Below are 17,017 nucleotides of genomic sequence, written 5' to 3' on the forward strand. Positions count from 1 at the left end.
CCGCCGATGTGTTCTGCATTCGGGGAGATGCTCCACAAGTGCAACGGAAACGCTTCCTCTGCTTGTAGGATTTTTTTCGCATGTGCCTTTTACCCCAAATAAAGTAATTACTTTTACAAAGCTGCCTGAGATCCCACATCGTTAGCAGAACGCAGGGGTGGATTCACAAACTCTGTGTTTGTAAGGAACTAAAAGGCCCTTTTTCCCCACTGAGACGCGGAGCTCACGCAGCTGCTTGTGGCACCGTGGACGTGTAGCCCCACGGCTGGAGGTGCCCGTGAGGCTCAGGTGGGGACAGCACCCAGCACTGCCGGGGATTAGACCGCCACAGGCAAGGAAGGCGGGTTGTGGCTTCTTGACACTGTTCTGTGCATGTTAGCAAAAGCCTATTTCAAAGCTTGCCATTTTTAAGCCTGCTTGGGCCTGAGTACCTTATCAGGAGTCCTTTTTCTTTTTCTTTCTTTTCTTTTTTTCTTTTTCTTTTTCTTTTTCTTTTTCTTTTTCTTTTTCTTTTTCTTTTTCTTTTTCTTTTTCTTTTTCTTTTTCTTTTTCTTTTTCTTTTTCTTTTTCTTTTTCTTTTTCTTTTTCTTTTTCTTTTTCTTTTTCTTTTTCTTTTTCTTTTTCTTTCTCTTTTTCTTTCTCTTTTTCTTTTTCTTTTTCTTTCTCTTTTTCTTTCTCTTTCTCTTTTTCTTTCTCTTTTTCTTTTTCTTTTTCTTTTTCTTTCTCTTTTTCTTTCTCTTTCTCTTTCTCTTTCTCTTTCTCTTTCTCTTTCTCTTTCTCTTTCTCTTTCTCTTTCTCTTTCTCTTTCTCTTTCTCTTTCTCTTTCTCTTTCTCTTTTTCTCTTTCTCTTTCTCTTTCTCTTTCTCTTTCTCTTTCTCTTTCTCTTTCTCTTTCTCTCTTCTCTTTCTCTTTCTCTTTCTCTGTTTGTTTGTTGGTTTTTATTTCAAACCAGGATGACAACAGTTTCTTGGGCACAGTCTGGGACTGAGCACAAATGTTATCAAAATAAGGACCATCAACTCTGCCTCTCCAACAGATGAGAAAAAGTTAGAAATCTTTATGCATCCTCATGCACGTGGCACTGCCGTGTGCCTTTAAGTACCATAGGCTTGCTCTGCATTAGGCTCTACCTATAGCCCATGCAGAAATGCTCTGCAGGCGCATGGAGAGCGCCAGCCCCTTCCTCTAAGCACGAAATCCCCGGAGTGAGCAGCTGCTGTGGGACCAGGAGGGGACAGGACCCGAGGGGGACACTGCGTCTGTCCCTCTGTCCCATCGGTCCGGAGCTGCCCCTGCAACACGACAGAGACCGGGCTCACCCCTCTGCAGAGAGTGCGTTGGTCAGCCCTAATGCACAGAAAATGCAAATGGGGTTTTGTAGTCATTATCTTCACTTTCAAATAACCTCTGTTTTAATTCAGCTGTAATTAAAAGGGAGAAAAATATGCCCAGGTAAACAATTTCCACGCAGACGATGGGCCAGAGCAACAGAGAATTCCTTTGACCCAACAGGCCCAAGTTTCTGAAACTTTTAATTAAAAACACTGAAAATTTTGCCACAGTAAATTGCCCAGAGATGCAGGCCTTTGAAGAGCTATAATGAGGGCGATTTGGCCTCATGCAGGATGCTCCCTGTGAAGGAGCACCACAAGTGAAAAGGGCTCCTGTTTCGTGGCAGGAGCCGGGGAGGCCTGTGCCCAGGTGAGGCCGGAGCCACCTCTCAGCAGAGCCCTGGGGACACCCCCCCTTTGCGAGTCCCCTGGGAGGGACAATCAGGTACCTTCTGTTGCTCCTGGGCCACCTCCTGAGGTTGTGGCTTCCTCTGCTACAGAAGGATAGAGGAAACAAAACCCAAATATGGGGTTTTAGACATGCTCTGAAATTATTTTACATGCAACTTATTAGCTCTGGGGGTTGACTCTGGATGACCTCTGTCCATTTTCTAGTTCAGTAGGACCTCCATCACAAAGTCACTGCTGCCTCTTGATGGCCTCTGTAAGAAAGACACAGGAACTGAGGTCCCTCGCAACTGGTCCTTTGGGTCAGGGTTGGGATGCGCAGTGCTTGATTTCCGTGGTTAGGAACTAAACCTGGTTATTCAAGGTTCATAGCTGTGGCTGGGTTTCCCAAAGTGCTCAGTAGCCTCTCTTTCTGCCACTTTAAAAAAAAAAAAAAAGACCTGCAGGCTCCTTGAAGCGGTGGCTGTTTTCTGAGACTGCTTCCATCGCTCTCCTCTGACGCTGGCTTCATGTACCACTGCATCCCTCTTGCCAGCTTCGTGCACTGCTGCATCCCTCCAGCCACAGGTCCCACGGCTCCTCCCCATCCAAGAGGGACTTGAGGGGGAGGCTTTTTGTTGCTGTGTGGGAGTTAAGTACCGCAGCACTAAATTCAGTTGGAGAAGAAAATATTTCACAGTTTCTACCAGAATTTCTCTTCCAGCTTCAAAGAGAGCACACTGCTTTCAGAGTAACGGACAAGAATTCAATAGTTTCCCCTGAGCACAGACAGGCTCCTGCTGCCATTGGGTAGGAAGTTAGAAAGAGAAAATATTTTGAAGAAATTGGAACAAGGAGGCAGGAAAAACGTAAGTGGCTGCACAATAAAATTAAAATAAAAAAAAAAGAAGAAAAAAGAAGTATGTGTTAGAGATGGAGCTGTTCTAAGAATGAAAGAGCTGTGACGGGCGTGTGTTGATGCCACCAGGCATAACAGAAAAGAAAGAAAAATCAGGGTAGTGGTTTTTTTAGCATTTACTCCAAAAACACTTGCTGAACACAGTGCAATCTCTTTGATATGAAGGTTAATTGAAAGAAATGGTACAGACCCCTTGGAACTCAGTCTTAAATAGCTCCAAAGAAGAAAAGTTTTGGGCGAATAAAGGAAGACAAAGAAAGCGCAATAGGAGCAGAAAAACAGAAGATTTAAGAAAGACTTGGGAGAGCAAACAAGAACCTCACAGCCGGCTCGCACAACGCTCTCACCACGGCAGAGTTTGTGTCCTGCCTATATCAGCCTGTGCCCCACTGCACCGGAGCAGTACATGGTGTAAACCCAGGATGTTATCCCAGAAATACTAAATGCAAAATATTATAGGCTTTTTCCTGAATGGTGATGCAAACCAGAAAGTAAAGGGAAAAGGATAGAAAGTTACAGTCAGACTCATAACTTCCTCCCCAGGCCTTAACTTGAGCCATTGCTGAGGTCACGAACCTCCACTCGAGGACATTTTTAGAAGTCTGTAGATCCTGTTTAATATTCTTCCCCCAGGCCTCTTTGTTCCTCCAGGTTTGGGCCAGAAAGAAAAATGAAAACACTGAGCCGGTAAAGCCAGGAACAATTCTTGGGGTCTGCAAATCCAACAAAAGTCACCGTGGGGTGCAAACGTCACGGGAGAACTTCTGTGCAATAGTTTCAGAGTGAGTTCAAGATCAAAAGGGTTCAAGATAGTCATCTGAACTGCTGGATGCTTCTCTGAAAATTTCTGCCTTGTCTCTCTAGTCAGCACTTCTCCGAGTCTGGCTGTCAGCGTTTCCACAGCCTCTGCCACGGCGCTATCTGCTCGTAGGACACGAATGAGCTCCGACTCACAGCACTTTGTGACTTCTTTGTGCTCCTCTTCTTGGCAGTGCGCGCCCTGTCAGCCAGCTCTGTCCCCGACACAGCCCCCCCCGGAGCCATCCGAGTCCCGCCGGCCCTGGGAACAAACCCCGCCACAGCGGCTCAAGGCATCTGCGCCTCCCATCTACTGGGTGAACGTCTGCTGGAGAATTTCTAACCCTTGGCTCCATCGCCAATATTTGAGCTATGCTGTAATTGGCCATAAAAGTCTCATGGTATTGTTTGTGCGTCTTGATTAGCTGAATGTGAAAAGCACTTACAATGCAAATTTCCCTTTAAAATTCTGTTTCCTGCAAATCCTCAATGAATCAGCTGTTGAAATCTCCCACTGAGAGCACTCTCGCCAGTAAAAGTTGATAGTGCTAATGTTTGTGGAGTGGGAACACAAAAGGGGGAAGAAGCAGCTAAAGCAAACTAATCTGAACCGTCAAATATTTGCAGAAAAATACATACATTATCTGCCCCAATCTGTCCCTGATGTTTCACCCCACGCCCAGCCGAGATTGATAGCCACATACCCAACCTCTTTCCTTTCATGAATGAAGATGCAGCTGTGTTTTCTTTGTTCGTACTCCCTTTTTCAAATGCTGCTGTTGCCTTATTGAAGTCTTTGAAAAATATTCTGTATAGAAACAATTCTGCCGACACATCAGTTTTCTCTGTGCTTTCCTCTCCCCGCTCCTTCTTCACCACTGAGGACATTTGCATGAAAATGACCGTGATATTTGCGAAGCCATCACCTGGTGTCTCAGTTTCTGCTGCTGTCCTCTTTATGAGGTCATTTCCTCTGCGCGATGATGTAATCGGCCTCAGGAGCACGGTTCTGATGTCAGGAGAGGATGGCTGGGGAGGCAGGGTGGGCAGCGTGACTCCTGGCAGCTCCCTAGGACACAGGCAGGGATGCAGCGCTGGCTGGCACATGGACACCAGCTCCTTCCTTCCTGGACCACTCCATCCCAGCCCATCTCCAGGCACCTCCCGCCCTCTTCCCTTGCCCCCCCAGGAGCTTTCCTGCCCCCAACCGCAGGGCACAACTGTGAGGGCTGTAACTGGTGCAGAAGCCCCAGCGGGAGCATCAGCACCACCTGGGACTACTTGTTTCTATAAAGAGCATTTATCCAGGCGCAGGCTTCCCAGAGAAACTCTGGGGCAAAAGAAGCAGAAGGAGATCAGGGTCCTGCATAAGAAAAGAAGGATGGGGGGGGGGGGGGGATGTCTCTGAGAAAGGGGTATTTTATTACCACAAACACTTTCTGCTCTGTGGTCCCCCCGCTGCCTTGCATACACAGGAATGGGTTCAGGTCCCATATCAAAACTTGGTCTCAGGCTCTTGGCTGGGAGGCAGCACCGCTGGAGGCTCCACCCTGCAAGGCAGAAGATGCTGTTTAAATGGGTTTAAAGATGACAGCTTTTAGGGAAGATAGCCATGGCTCTTACCAGGCAGAAAGGACTACTTTGATCAGCTACTCTACCTTACTGCAACACTTCCTAGTTTCACTGAGATTTTGCCTAAAGCATGTTGCTGTTCCCAGATACCCCCCTAGGTCTCAGCAGCGTGTCATTCCCAGCGCTTGTCTCATCACACTGAACCCTCCTGGGAGGCCAAGATGTCTGTGATACACAACAGGGTCAACAAGCTCCACTAAACCCAGGCATTCATGCATTGCACCATCCGTACAGCAATGATTTGCAGAAAACGCTTCCTGAGAAAATTTCTACCCTGCCTTTCTAGGAATCCAAACCATTCTGGGATGAAATAAGAAACACAAAAAGATCTCACAAAATTGCCTGGTGCAAAGAGACCATGTAAGATATAGATGCTAAGATAAAAAGCTCCTCTGTATCTTTCAACATCCGTAGGTACTTACTTTCCCGGTTTCTGCTGCAGAGCTCTCCTGCCTCTGCCTGCTGCTTCTCCTTCCTTCCCAGCAGCACTTGACCCAGCCATTTTTTAGTGTCGAGTCCCCATCCCGAGTCCTAGACAGACTGAACTTGCTCCTCAGCAAGAAAACATCCCCAAAGCTGGAGCCAGTATAAACCAGACTGGTATCCCCCCTCCCTCAGCATTCACATAGAGGACATAACTGGGGAGCAAAGGCTAAAGCAGACCGGAGGCAGCCACGGCACAGCGCTGGGACCCCCTCTCCAAACAGCACATGAGTAAACTCTTTGCGTCCCATGCGACAGGCAGAGAGCCCAGGTACGATCACAGATCAATCTGATTTAGAGTATGTAATTTTTTAAACCTCCCTTTACTGTCATGGCCTCAACCTTTCCTTCCTTTATTTTCCAGATGGTATTTTTTCTATCTTATCTTCTTTCATCAAAATCTTGTTTCCTCCTGCTGGAATCACCGCATTCCTGATCTATATGCAGATTAAACCCTGGGAACAGATGCTATTGTCAACTTTTATTAGTTTATTGCATTAAGAAAGGAAGATATCTTTGCAGTTATTGATACAAAATAAGACTCCTCACTTCCACTGAAAGCCTCATCTCCTGGAAGCAAAAGCAAGAGAACAAAGGCTCTTCTGAACCGGAGCCACAGTCACAAATCCGGGCCTGTGTATCGGCTGTAGACAATACCCGAGACTTCTGGGACAAGCAGAGCGATCCCCCAACGCGTGCAGAAACTCTGCAATGCCCTTACACAGAAGGCAAATGATTTCTGAGTTCAGCAGTGAGCCTCATGAGGAGAATTTCATTCCCTGGGATAAGCAAATGATGAGGCCACTTTAAATATTTGTATTACTCCCTCTATCTGTATTCTACTTAAAACGACGCTCTCCCCTCCCGTCGGCTGAACACCATCTCTTCAATCATGGGGAGGTTTCTTCCGTGGCCTCACGCTTTGCTCCTTCGCTGTTTATGCATTTATTATTTACACAGAGGCCTCCACTTGCAACTCTCATGCTGGAAAAAAAATCATTCGGCGCTCTGTTGGGCGGAAGATAAGAGAGGCAGGAGAGCTGCCAGCTCTGCGAGAAGGGAAAGGAAGAGAAAATACCCACAGCCTTTATTTCCCCGTGCTTGTTGGGAACTTGAACTCGGCTCCCACGGGCCGAAAGAAAATGCTGCTAATCAACTGAGCATTTCATATTCCATAGGCAGCTGGACTAGATGATTGTTGTAGGCACCTTCCAACTGAAAATATTCTATTCTATTCTATTCTATTCTATTCTATTCTATTCTATTCTATTCTATTCTATTCTATTCTATTCTATTCTACTCTATCCCATTCTCCTCGCTGGAGCGAGGTATGTAACATAACCTGAATGCAATTTAGTGATGGTTTGTTCCAGACACTGTGCCCCCTCCGCAGCACTGGCTCCCTCCCGGCGCGTTCCCGGTGCACTCCCGGCACCCTTTGGCTCTCCTTACAGCTCTCCGCTCCCTCTTTATCTCTCTTGACAAGGCCTGACAAGCCGCGGCTGTTGGAAAGGAGTGGGGGCTCTAAAAAACGCCCATGTGGGGTGCGAGGAGGAGGAGCGGGGGCTGGCTTGGCGTTGGACACTGTTGCAGAGATGGTTCCCCTCCTGGAATCCATTTCTTTTCTCCTCTCGCCACGTGCAGCGCTGGGGGAGCGGCCGGGAGGTGCCGGGTGTCGGGAGCAACCACTCCATCGCAGGTCACGTTTTGAAGCCCTGGAGGTCTCTGTCGCCTCCCTCGCGCCCTGCGGGCCGGTGATGGGCATGCCAGACAAATCCCCATCAGGCGCTACATTTCCAACACGGAGAGTGTAAAAAATGGCAAAGGAGCAGTTTGCCGCTGCTTGTAGGGAGAAAAAACAAGTGAAAGCGCAGAAAAGGAAATATAAGAGAAACTGGGCTAAGCTGTACTTTTAGGGAGCAAGCTTTGGTTTACATTTTATGATGTTTTCCTGGCAGACGTCCCAGAGCGCTGTACATTTTCTGTGCGAGTGCTTCTGGGGAGGGGGAGCAGGGGGGGGCACAGGGGAACGCTGCTGCCGAGGGGAATTGAGGCAAATTGCTGCTCCCTCTCACTGCTGGGCATGTAACTGGGTTAATGGGGCATGTATTTTTAGCGCTGACTGGCCAAGCCCGCACCGCTGCCGTTACTTAACCTGAAGGCCACAAAACCAGGTGAAGCAGAGCGCTACAGCAAATGAGATTTGCTGCAGAACGCTCGTCTCTCCGCTCGCTTTCCCCCAGCTGCAGCATCCCAGCCCGCCGCCGGGCCGCTGGCTGCCCACGGGAGCCCCGCGCGGGGAGTCGGGCACCCACCCCAGCGGGCACCCGCCCGAGCTCCCTCTTTTATTCTCGTGCTTTGCCAGGCCCCGGCAATTCCGTGCAAAGCCCAAATATGCTGCAATCACGGAAAGAGATTGATTGCTTCCCCAGCCCAGCCGCCACTGGCTGGCTCGCAGGGCGCCTCTCCACCCTGCCCCGCGAGGTAACCTCCTCCCGTGGTCGGCGGCAGGGGATGGCTTCTGGGGGATGGTTTAAGTCCTGCATCTGCCCAGGCGCTGCAGCTCCAGTACTGGCGCCGTCAGTGACCACACTGCACGGCAGCTACTGCAGGTAAAGCTCCAGCTCCCTCGCATAGATGGAAGCACTTAACTCTATTAACCAGTCACTTCCACGCTTGCTGGCTTGCATTTGAACCAAAGCGGGTTCAGCGGGGAAGCACCAAAGGCAACGCCTTGTCAGTGCAATTTAAACTCACACTTTCGTTCCCGGCAGTCCTGAAAGACCTCAACGCTCTCTGCAGTTCTGGTTTGGTCTTTCAGTTCTATCTCCCGAAATTCCCTCTTGCAGCAGAGCTGGTAGGTGTGATTAAACATTTCCTTAGTTCTTGCAGTGTTACAGTGGCAGGTAAAAAAAAAAAAAAAATAAAGAAACAAAGAGGATATAGCGATCACTGTAAACAGTTGCATGTGGTTGTCTTTGCAAGCGGCTGATGTCTTCAGGCCCCACAGAACATCAGCGGTGGCCCTTGGCAAGGAAAGGCATCATGCTGGGCAGGACAGCGTGGAGCAGAGCCTGTCCCCGGCCACCAGAAGCGCGGCCGGGGCAGAGGGGCTCCGCTGCATCCTCCATCTCGTCCCCTGCCATTCGGTGCCGCAGGAGTGAGGCTGTTTCCCCATCCCCGTCTCTACTGCCGCCTTCTTTTCGAGGATCACCTCCTGCATATGCAATCGGTTTGCACGTGTAGCCTGCAGTCCAGGGCTGTTTAAATAAGTTCTAATTAGAATCTACATTCCAGCACGGCCTGAAGATTTCCCCTGCACCCAAAGCCTTTGGTTTCCTTTTTCTTTCTCCTTTCCCCTCTTTTTTTTTTCCTTCCCCTTGTTAAACTGCATCCTGATTTTTCCAGCCTGTGGGTTGGCAGGAACGAGCCATCCTGCACCGCACGAGGGAACAGGAGTGAGTCTGTGTGTGTAAGAGGGAACCTGTAGCGGGGCTGGGAACGGCACGCTTGGCTCGTGGTCTCAGCTGTGATATGAGCTGGCTTCCCCGTTATTGATTGCAGTAATGCAGGGGATTTGGAATGAGCTGGATTGGGTAATGGGCTTTAATTTGGTCCAGGTTTTGCGACTACATTGTTGAATATCCAAAAGAGGAAAAAGGAACAAAAACTCCGAGGAGATTTCTGGGAGGAGGCAGAGACCAGGGCTGAGTATCTGCGCGTTCTCGGAGGCTGCTTTTCTCACGGGGCAGTGCCTTGCATTATCCACCAGCTCAGCCAATTACCACTAAATCCTTTGTGGTGGCTTTGGGAAGGGGTGAGGTTGGGAAGCGAGAGGGGTGGGAATAAGGAGCCATGTGAATTTTTTACACCTATCATTGGCCAACTGGCACGCCAGGCTCCCGGCTGTTCCCGAGCCTTCCTGGCTTTTCTGGAGCAGTGTTTGATGCTTGATCCTGACACACCAGTGGACACTTGTTTCCCTTCCTAAAAGAAGGTCCCACAGGCAGACCCCAAGCTAGCCCCAAGCAGCCCCAACACACCCATCCTCCCCTCTCTTTCTATTTTCCCTGTGTATTTTCCCTGTGTTTTTTCCCTCTTCTGCATTCTCTGGGAATCCTCCATCCAGCAAAACAGAGAGATGGGAAGCAGAGAGCCAGCGCTGGGCTGGTTTGGGGTGTCTGGTTTTGCGGCAGGAGCAGTGGATGCGGAGGCGGGCTGGAGATGCTGGGGTACAGCCAGGACAAGCACTGTGGCAGAGCCCCCCCCGGGTCCCCCCTCCCTCGGGAGCAGGGGGGTGCCCGGGCTGTTTGCTTGCTGCTGCCTGACGGGCTGGGGGAGGGAAGGTTTCAAAGGAGCTCATCCCAAGGCCACATCTGCTGCATGTGTTTAAAACAACTCATTAAAGTTCCTGAAAGGCCTAAAAAATGAGTAATTCTCTAAATGAGTGAGTCTATAATAGCCCTCTAATAAGCTATAATAGGAGACTTGTGTGCCGCTGAACGTGCCTCCGGAGCTCACCGGGCTGCACGGGGGCCCCCCACCCCCAAAAATACGGGGGCTGGATCACGGGGGCCATGTGGGTGGACACGGGCAAGGGGCAAGATGGGTGCTTGGCCCAAAAATGCTGGGCAAAGGGAAATGAGCCACTGGGAATAAAGGGATATCAACTACATGTGAAGTAGCAAAGCCTCCAGATGTATGTGGGACAACCAGGCTCTGGGTTGTAAGGGGTGGGGTGGGGGCACAGCATGAAGGACTGAGTTTGTCGTGCCATTTTGGGCAGGAGAGGACCTTTTTCTTTTCTTTCCAGCAGTGTACGCCGAGGCACAGGAGCCCAGCAGCGAGGAGGATGTAAAATACCCCAGTAAGGAACTTGGGGTGTTCCCTGCTCTGTGCTTCCCTGCAGCTCCCAGGGAGTCGGGCTGGTGGGAGCTCCTCACACCCCCCTGCTGCCTCTCCATAGGGAGATGCCACTGCCAGGATGGAGGCCCAGGCCACAGTCCTGCTGCGGCAGCGGGAAGGGGGGCACTCCTCCAATGGGGTGCTGCAGTTTTCTTCCAGCTGGATCTGGTGATTTGAAAATTGTTGGGATTGCTTTTCCTTTTCCACCAAGCCAACACGTCAACACATGCTGCCTTTTCGCAAAACACCTACCATTACTGCAACATCCTCCCAAATATCAGCTGTGGGATGGATCTACCAGCTTTCACCAGGGCTGGGGCTGGCTTCCTTTCAGCAATGTCCCACTGCATTGCAAGCAAGCAGATGACATTTTGCTGGGCTTCCAAAGAACTGGAACGTATTGGAAACTTCAGGATTCAAGATGTTCTGCTCTTGTTGTGAACAGCTCACGCTGCTATATTGGTGAGATGATGTACCAGTCTCTTGGCATTTCTCTGTGCTGTGACATCATGATGGGACATAACTCATCGAGCTGTGTCTCCACGTGCAACCTGAGCTGCACGTCCCACCCGCTCCGCTGGGTCTCGGGACAGCTTCATCCTTGGGGCGAGGATATTTCTCAGCATGTGGGGGATTTTGGATGGGCATTAGAGGTCTAGTGCAGCCTCTGCTTGCCCAGAGCTGATATGTCACCTCATGAACAGCATGTGGAGCCACCAGGATGCGGAGAAGGAGATCCAGTCAGAACTACATTCATGTAACGTCTTGAGATACTTCACAGGCTTTGCTTCCTTAAAGCTCCACGTCCTGGGCAAAACAGGGGTCTGAAATGAAGGCTTTCATTTAAAAACATCCTCATGGCCACAGGGAAAGAAAACTTGAGAAATAGGAGCCAGGTTTTCCCAAAACACCCTGAAAGGCAAGTGAAGAAAACCCATCATCCCTGCTCCATCTCATGAGTTGCAGGCTAAGATTTCTTTCAAATTGTTTTTAGGTTAGCTTTGACTTCTAAACTCTTGGGTTGTCATTGTGGTGTTATTAAATAAAATCATTTAACCCAAACCAGAGCCCCCCTGCTTCCTCAGGAGTGTTATTGCGGGCTGGGCTAACCATTGGATTTCCTCTTTCTGAGGTCACCTGTGCTGGAAATAGGACCCACAAGTGAGTCAGATGTTTCTCAGCAAACTTCAAGGCTGCTAGGTTTGTGAGCTTCTCAATTAATAATCCTGCAGCACTTTTTCCTTCTTCCGGAGCAGGCACGGCGTTCAGACGTGGTCCTCAGAGCCGCCACCGGCCATTGCCCGGTGCTTGGGAGGCACAGTCACGTTACAGCCTGATGTCAGTGCTGCAATCTGGGCTGGTGTTTATTTATTCAATTGTCTTCATTAAATTCCAGTTAGTCATACAGGTGTCCTGTCCAAGAGGAAGGTCAGGGAGAGGAAAGGAAATGGAAGAGAAACAAAAGAGAGCCTGCGAGATACACAGATGCATCCTTTGCCGTGCCAGGGGATGCAAACGTGCTTCTCCTGGTTACCCGCAGGCTTAGGGAATGCAGGTTGTGTGTGTGTGTATGTTTAAGCACATGTGCGTGCATGTATAAGCACGTGTGTGCTGTGAAGACCATGACCAGCACTGGAAAAGGACGGTAACAGAGTCCTTTTGGGGCTGGAGCACTTGGCTGACATCCTTGCACACCCGGGACTTCATCCCTCTCGCCCCTCGGCTCCTCCTGGCATCCCCCCGGCCAGGGGCTGGGGCTCGGCGCCGGCTCATCCCGGCTGAGCCCTGGCATAGTGGCACACACGGAGCGGCCGCCCAGCTTGCCAAGAACGGGATCTCTCAATAACCAAATCTGACTGGCACAGCCCTGCCAACCCTGTGGCTCCCCGTCGTGTTGCTTAATGCTGCGAAGAGCTCCTGATGCTGCTGAAGACAAAATGCGACCATTGTCTTGTCTTTATTAGGGACTTGAGATGAAATGTTATAGCCTGGCTGGCTGCAAGAGGATACCCCTCTGGAGACTGGCAGGCAAAAGCTGCTGGAAGCAGGCAGGGTACCAGCCTCAGCTGTGGGATGCATTTACAGGCTGAAATAGGTATTTTCTCAGTTAAAGGGAACAGCACCTTCCCACGGCGCTCTGCAGGCGTGGGGTGGGCAGAGGTGCTCTGCTCGGCCGTGGGGAGAGAGGGGAAAAAGAAGGAAGGAAGGAAGGAAGGAAGGAAGGAAGGAAGGAAGGAAGGAAGGAAGGAAGGAAGGAAGGAAAGGAGGCTGGATTTCTTTGCCCTTCTTTGTCCTCACGTTAGATGGGGTGCATGCCCCAGGAGGTGTGAAAGGGGCTGGAGGGTATAAAGAGGAGGTAGTGCCCTGGGTCTAAAAACATGGGGAGGACCCATCTGAGGACACCACAGAGGGCTCACAGTGATGGAGATGGCCTGCCATGATACCATGATCTCAGTATTCCCAAGCATTTGGGCTCTGTTGCTAACTGGGGCCTGGGTTCTCCTCTTCTCTACCCAGAGGCAAGTTTCTCTGGAAACCAGGGAACTGGGGAAAATCCTCCCACCTCCCAGCTGCCCACATGGCTCATGGCTACAGAGCTGCCTTCCTCCCCCTCTCTCACACCTCCCTACATTTCTGCAAGTCCCTGGGAGTTGTTAGATCATTTTTCCAGCTCCTCCAGGTGTCCATAAAATTAGCTGCAGATTCCTCTGTGGAGAGGGAAGCAGCGGTGAGGAGGAAACCTGAATCCACAGTGGTGCCCCCTCCCCAAGGCTTTTCCTGGGGAAGGGGAGAAGCTCAGCGGAGGGCAGGGGAACCCAGCACTGTGCCAGGGACTCTCTCAGCAGGAGACTCTCCAGATGGGCAACAGGCTCTCACCTTCACCCCACAAATGCCATGTTTTTTGCAGCAGCAAAAGCCCAGTCCAGTGTGCCCCAGTTCAGCTCTTGCTCCCATTTCTCTGTGGGGGGAGGACACAAGTGAGGATGGGGGAAGCCTTCAGCTTATGGCAGGAAGGTGCAGCACTGCCCAAGACCACTGGAGCCCTGAGATATAACTACCAAACACCCTCACAAAGCCTCTGCCCTGGCAGGACACCACCCCAGGGAGGATGCCGGCAGTCTGGCCATGCTGGCTCCGTGCAACACGGAGCGTGAAGCCGTCCGGGCTGGCCCCCAGCAGGGAGGCGAGAACAAACAGCTCCATCGGGCGCATGGTTTGAGGATGAGGTGGTGGCGAGCAGCATGTCTGCCGTGGATCTTCATCACGTCTGGAAAGTCAAAAAGCTCTCCGCTGGGGGAGAGGGACGGGCTGGGGTAGGGGGAGATGATGGGGTGGGGTAGGAAGGGAGTGCAGAAGAGAGAGGCAATTTCTTCTTTTCTTCTGTTTCCTTTTTTTTTGTAGGCAGAAATGATCTCATGTTTTGTCTAATCTAAATTCTGTCAAGCAAGCAGGGAGAAGAAAAAAAAGAGAGACGGAAAGCGAGCAAGGGAAGGCTACACACTTAATAAAAATCTGCTAGACACATGTTCCCTGAGCTCAGAGAGCAGGAAGGGGGAGCCAAGCTGTACGGAGCCTTAGGAGAGAATGGAAAGGCGTGCTGGGCCCTCTGCACCCCCTGTGGTGAGTTTCATCCACTTCTTCACCTGATAGGGAGCATTGCGTTCAGGGCCAGGGCACAACCCTCCTCGGGCTGTGGGACCTCCCTGCTGCAAGCTGGCTTTGGTCACCGGTGGATGCCAACGAGTCTGGATTAGTGGCCAGACCAAGACCCCTGTGTCCCTTTACCCGTGTCTCTGGTTCTTCCCAAGGTTATTAGGAAGGAAGGAATGCTAAACGTGCCAATGGCTTTCCCTCCTTCGTGTGGCATGTTTGCTTTTCCCGTCTCACTCGCTAAATCATACGGGGCAGGACAGATGCTCCCTTGGCCATGTGTGTGGAGAGAGGCTGAGGGGAGGCTGAGAAAAGTCTTTTCTTTCCATTCTCATCCTCCAAAGAGGTTTTCTCACCTGATAGATTTCATTGGGTTTTATTTTTCTCCCCACAGCATCCACGCATGGAGCAGAGCAGGGCTGTATGAAGCACGGCCAGGAGGACCAGCCTGCTGCTTGGTGCATGTTTGGAGCCAGCAGAAATCAGTCAAAAGAAGCAGCGGTGGCTTTTGTTTAAAACGTGGCTGTTCTCAGCCAGATCTGTTCATCGCTTGGCTACAAAAACATTTGTGCCAGCAAAAAGCGGAAGGTGTTATGGGGGTAGAAAAGGGAGGCTGGAGATGGGAGCAGCTTGGCTTCTCTCCACTGCTGGCTTACAGTGGCAAATGCTAGCTGCGGCTTCACATTGGCTTCTTGTCACATCCACTCTCAGCTGCCAGTGTGACAACTTCCCAGGGGAGAGGAGTCCCTGCCGGTGTCCCTGCCTGCACAGCGCATCTCCCCCGCTGAAGATGTCTGCTTTGGCTGCCGCTCTTCGACTGCAGCACATTGTTTTCCAGTTTCTTTACGTTGCCTCATTGACAGAGTTCAGATGGGTCCGGTGTGCCCCTAAGAAGGCGGCAAAATTACCAGCAGGACAGCCTCAAAAGTAGCTTCTCCACTGATGCCTACAGGAGAGCTCTGGATGATAACTGCTGCGAGGTTTGCTGGTACCCAGCTGTTGCTCCCAGCTTTGCCCTGATACACAGGTAATTTTAACAAATGAATCACTGCGGTAGGTGAGTAGGTGAGATGTGGGTTTGGCATAGTACTCCAAAAAGCCTTTTTTCCCCTCATCAGAGCAGCATGGCTCATCAGAGCCACGAAGGCCAGTAGCAGCATGGCTCTGGTTGGCATCTCATGCAGGTGCTCATCCCAGACATGGCCAGGGATGCTCAGTGTCACCCGGCGAGTGCCCTCCATCCTCCTCCCAGTGACACAGTCCCAGGAGGTCCTTCGAGGGGACGGTGTGTGAAGCTGGCTCAAAGGGAGCAGTTCTGTGGCAGGCAGCATGGGGGGAGAAGCGATGGAGAGCAAGGAGGGTGATGGAAGAGTTTTGATCGAGGTCTCCAAATGAGGATCCTGAAATACATTCCCAGGCCACAGAAACCACACTGGAAAATTCACTCGGAATTACGTGCTGTCAGGGACGGAGATGGGGCTCGGAAGAGCAAGGCTGAGCAGTGCAAGCCCAGATGGGGCCTTTTGGTGTCGATTAACAAAACAAACAAACAGCGTTGCCCATAATGAGCTCCGGCTTCAAGCGGGGAGGAGGGTGATTAAAACAGGATGCCACCGCTGCCATGTGCTCTCGGGTTTGGGGCGAGGGCCCCGTGCCCTGCAATCAGGCAGTGCCTGCGGCCCCTTCCCAGATCCCCGGGGCAGATTCCTCTGAGCCCCACAGTGTGGTCCGCGGACGCAGGGGGATGCCGCCGGCATCTTCCCACGTGTCCCCAGATGGTTTGGTCTCTCACATTCCCATTGTTTTACCGCAGGGCAAAGCGCTGAAATCCAGCCTGCGTCCCTCTGGGATGGATCTTGTAGAAGCAGATTTCAAGCAGGGGCAAAGGATTTTCTCCAGTGCCGGCAGCGGGGTCCTCGGTGGCTCTGCCCGGGGTGGCTGCCCCGGGTCTGGCAGCAGGAGCAGACCCCGGGGATGTGCTCTGGGCCGATCAGGGTACGGAGGGCAACTGGGCTCCCAACCCCTACCCTTCCACCACAGATCAATGCAGAAATCGCACCATTACTAGACTGCTTGTAATAAAATCCCATTGCTTGTAAAACCTCTTTCAAGTGAGACCCCAGACGGCATTTTTTCTCCATTCAGCCTGCCTGTAGCACAGTGACAGGGCAAGACCTGCTCTAATTTAGCTGTGGCTCCAGCTCCAGGAGCTCCGTGGCCTTTCCCCACTCCCCCTTCACCTTCCTCCACATCTCCAGGGTCCATCGAAGCTCCCCATTAACTGCTGGTGCTGGGAGAGCCACCACCCCCGGTAGGGACCCTCTGCTCCTGCCTGCCGGAGAGCAGAAGGGTGAGCATAAAACACCCTGTTTGCCCGGCCCTCACCGCCTCCCAAGCTGTGGTGAAGTCCTCAATGCTTTCTCACCTCCAACAAGGCTTTCGCGTGGTTTGTGTGCACCCAAGACCCAAACGTGTGAGCCAAGAGGCACAAAAGCACAGGACAGAGAAGGATGCTGGTGCAAAGATTCATCTGATTTTCCAGCACGTATTTATTTGCAGCACCCCGGGTATATCTCTGGAGCCTGCTCGTGCTCCAAAGGTCCTGGTTTTCCTGCCATTGTCCTGAAACACAAAGTGGTTTCAGGGGCCCGGTGTGTCGGGGCAGTAATGAAACCCGTCTGGGAGCCGATCACTTCTTTATCTCCCTAGCTCCGTGTTCCTGAGGACCGCGTTTTTTAATTTGTGTTGGATAAACAATATGGGATTGTGTACGCAAAGAAGCTCTAATTATCCCCTCGGGTTGTGTTTCCTTAAAGGAAATGAACTGGGCATGGCGTTCCCGCTGGAGAGGCGCACCGGCGCAATAGCTTCCAGATTTCTCCCCGTGCCACGACAACCCGGCAGCTCTGGC

Source organism: Vanellus vanellus (genome assembly GCF_965231255.1).
Source record: "Vanellus vanellus genome assembly, chromosome: 10".
Lineage (NCBI taxonomy): Eukaryota > Metazoa > Chordata > Aves > Charadriiformes > Charadriidae > Vanellus > Vanellus vanellus.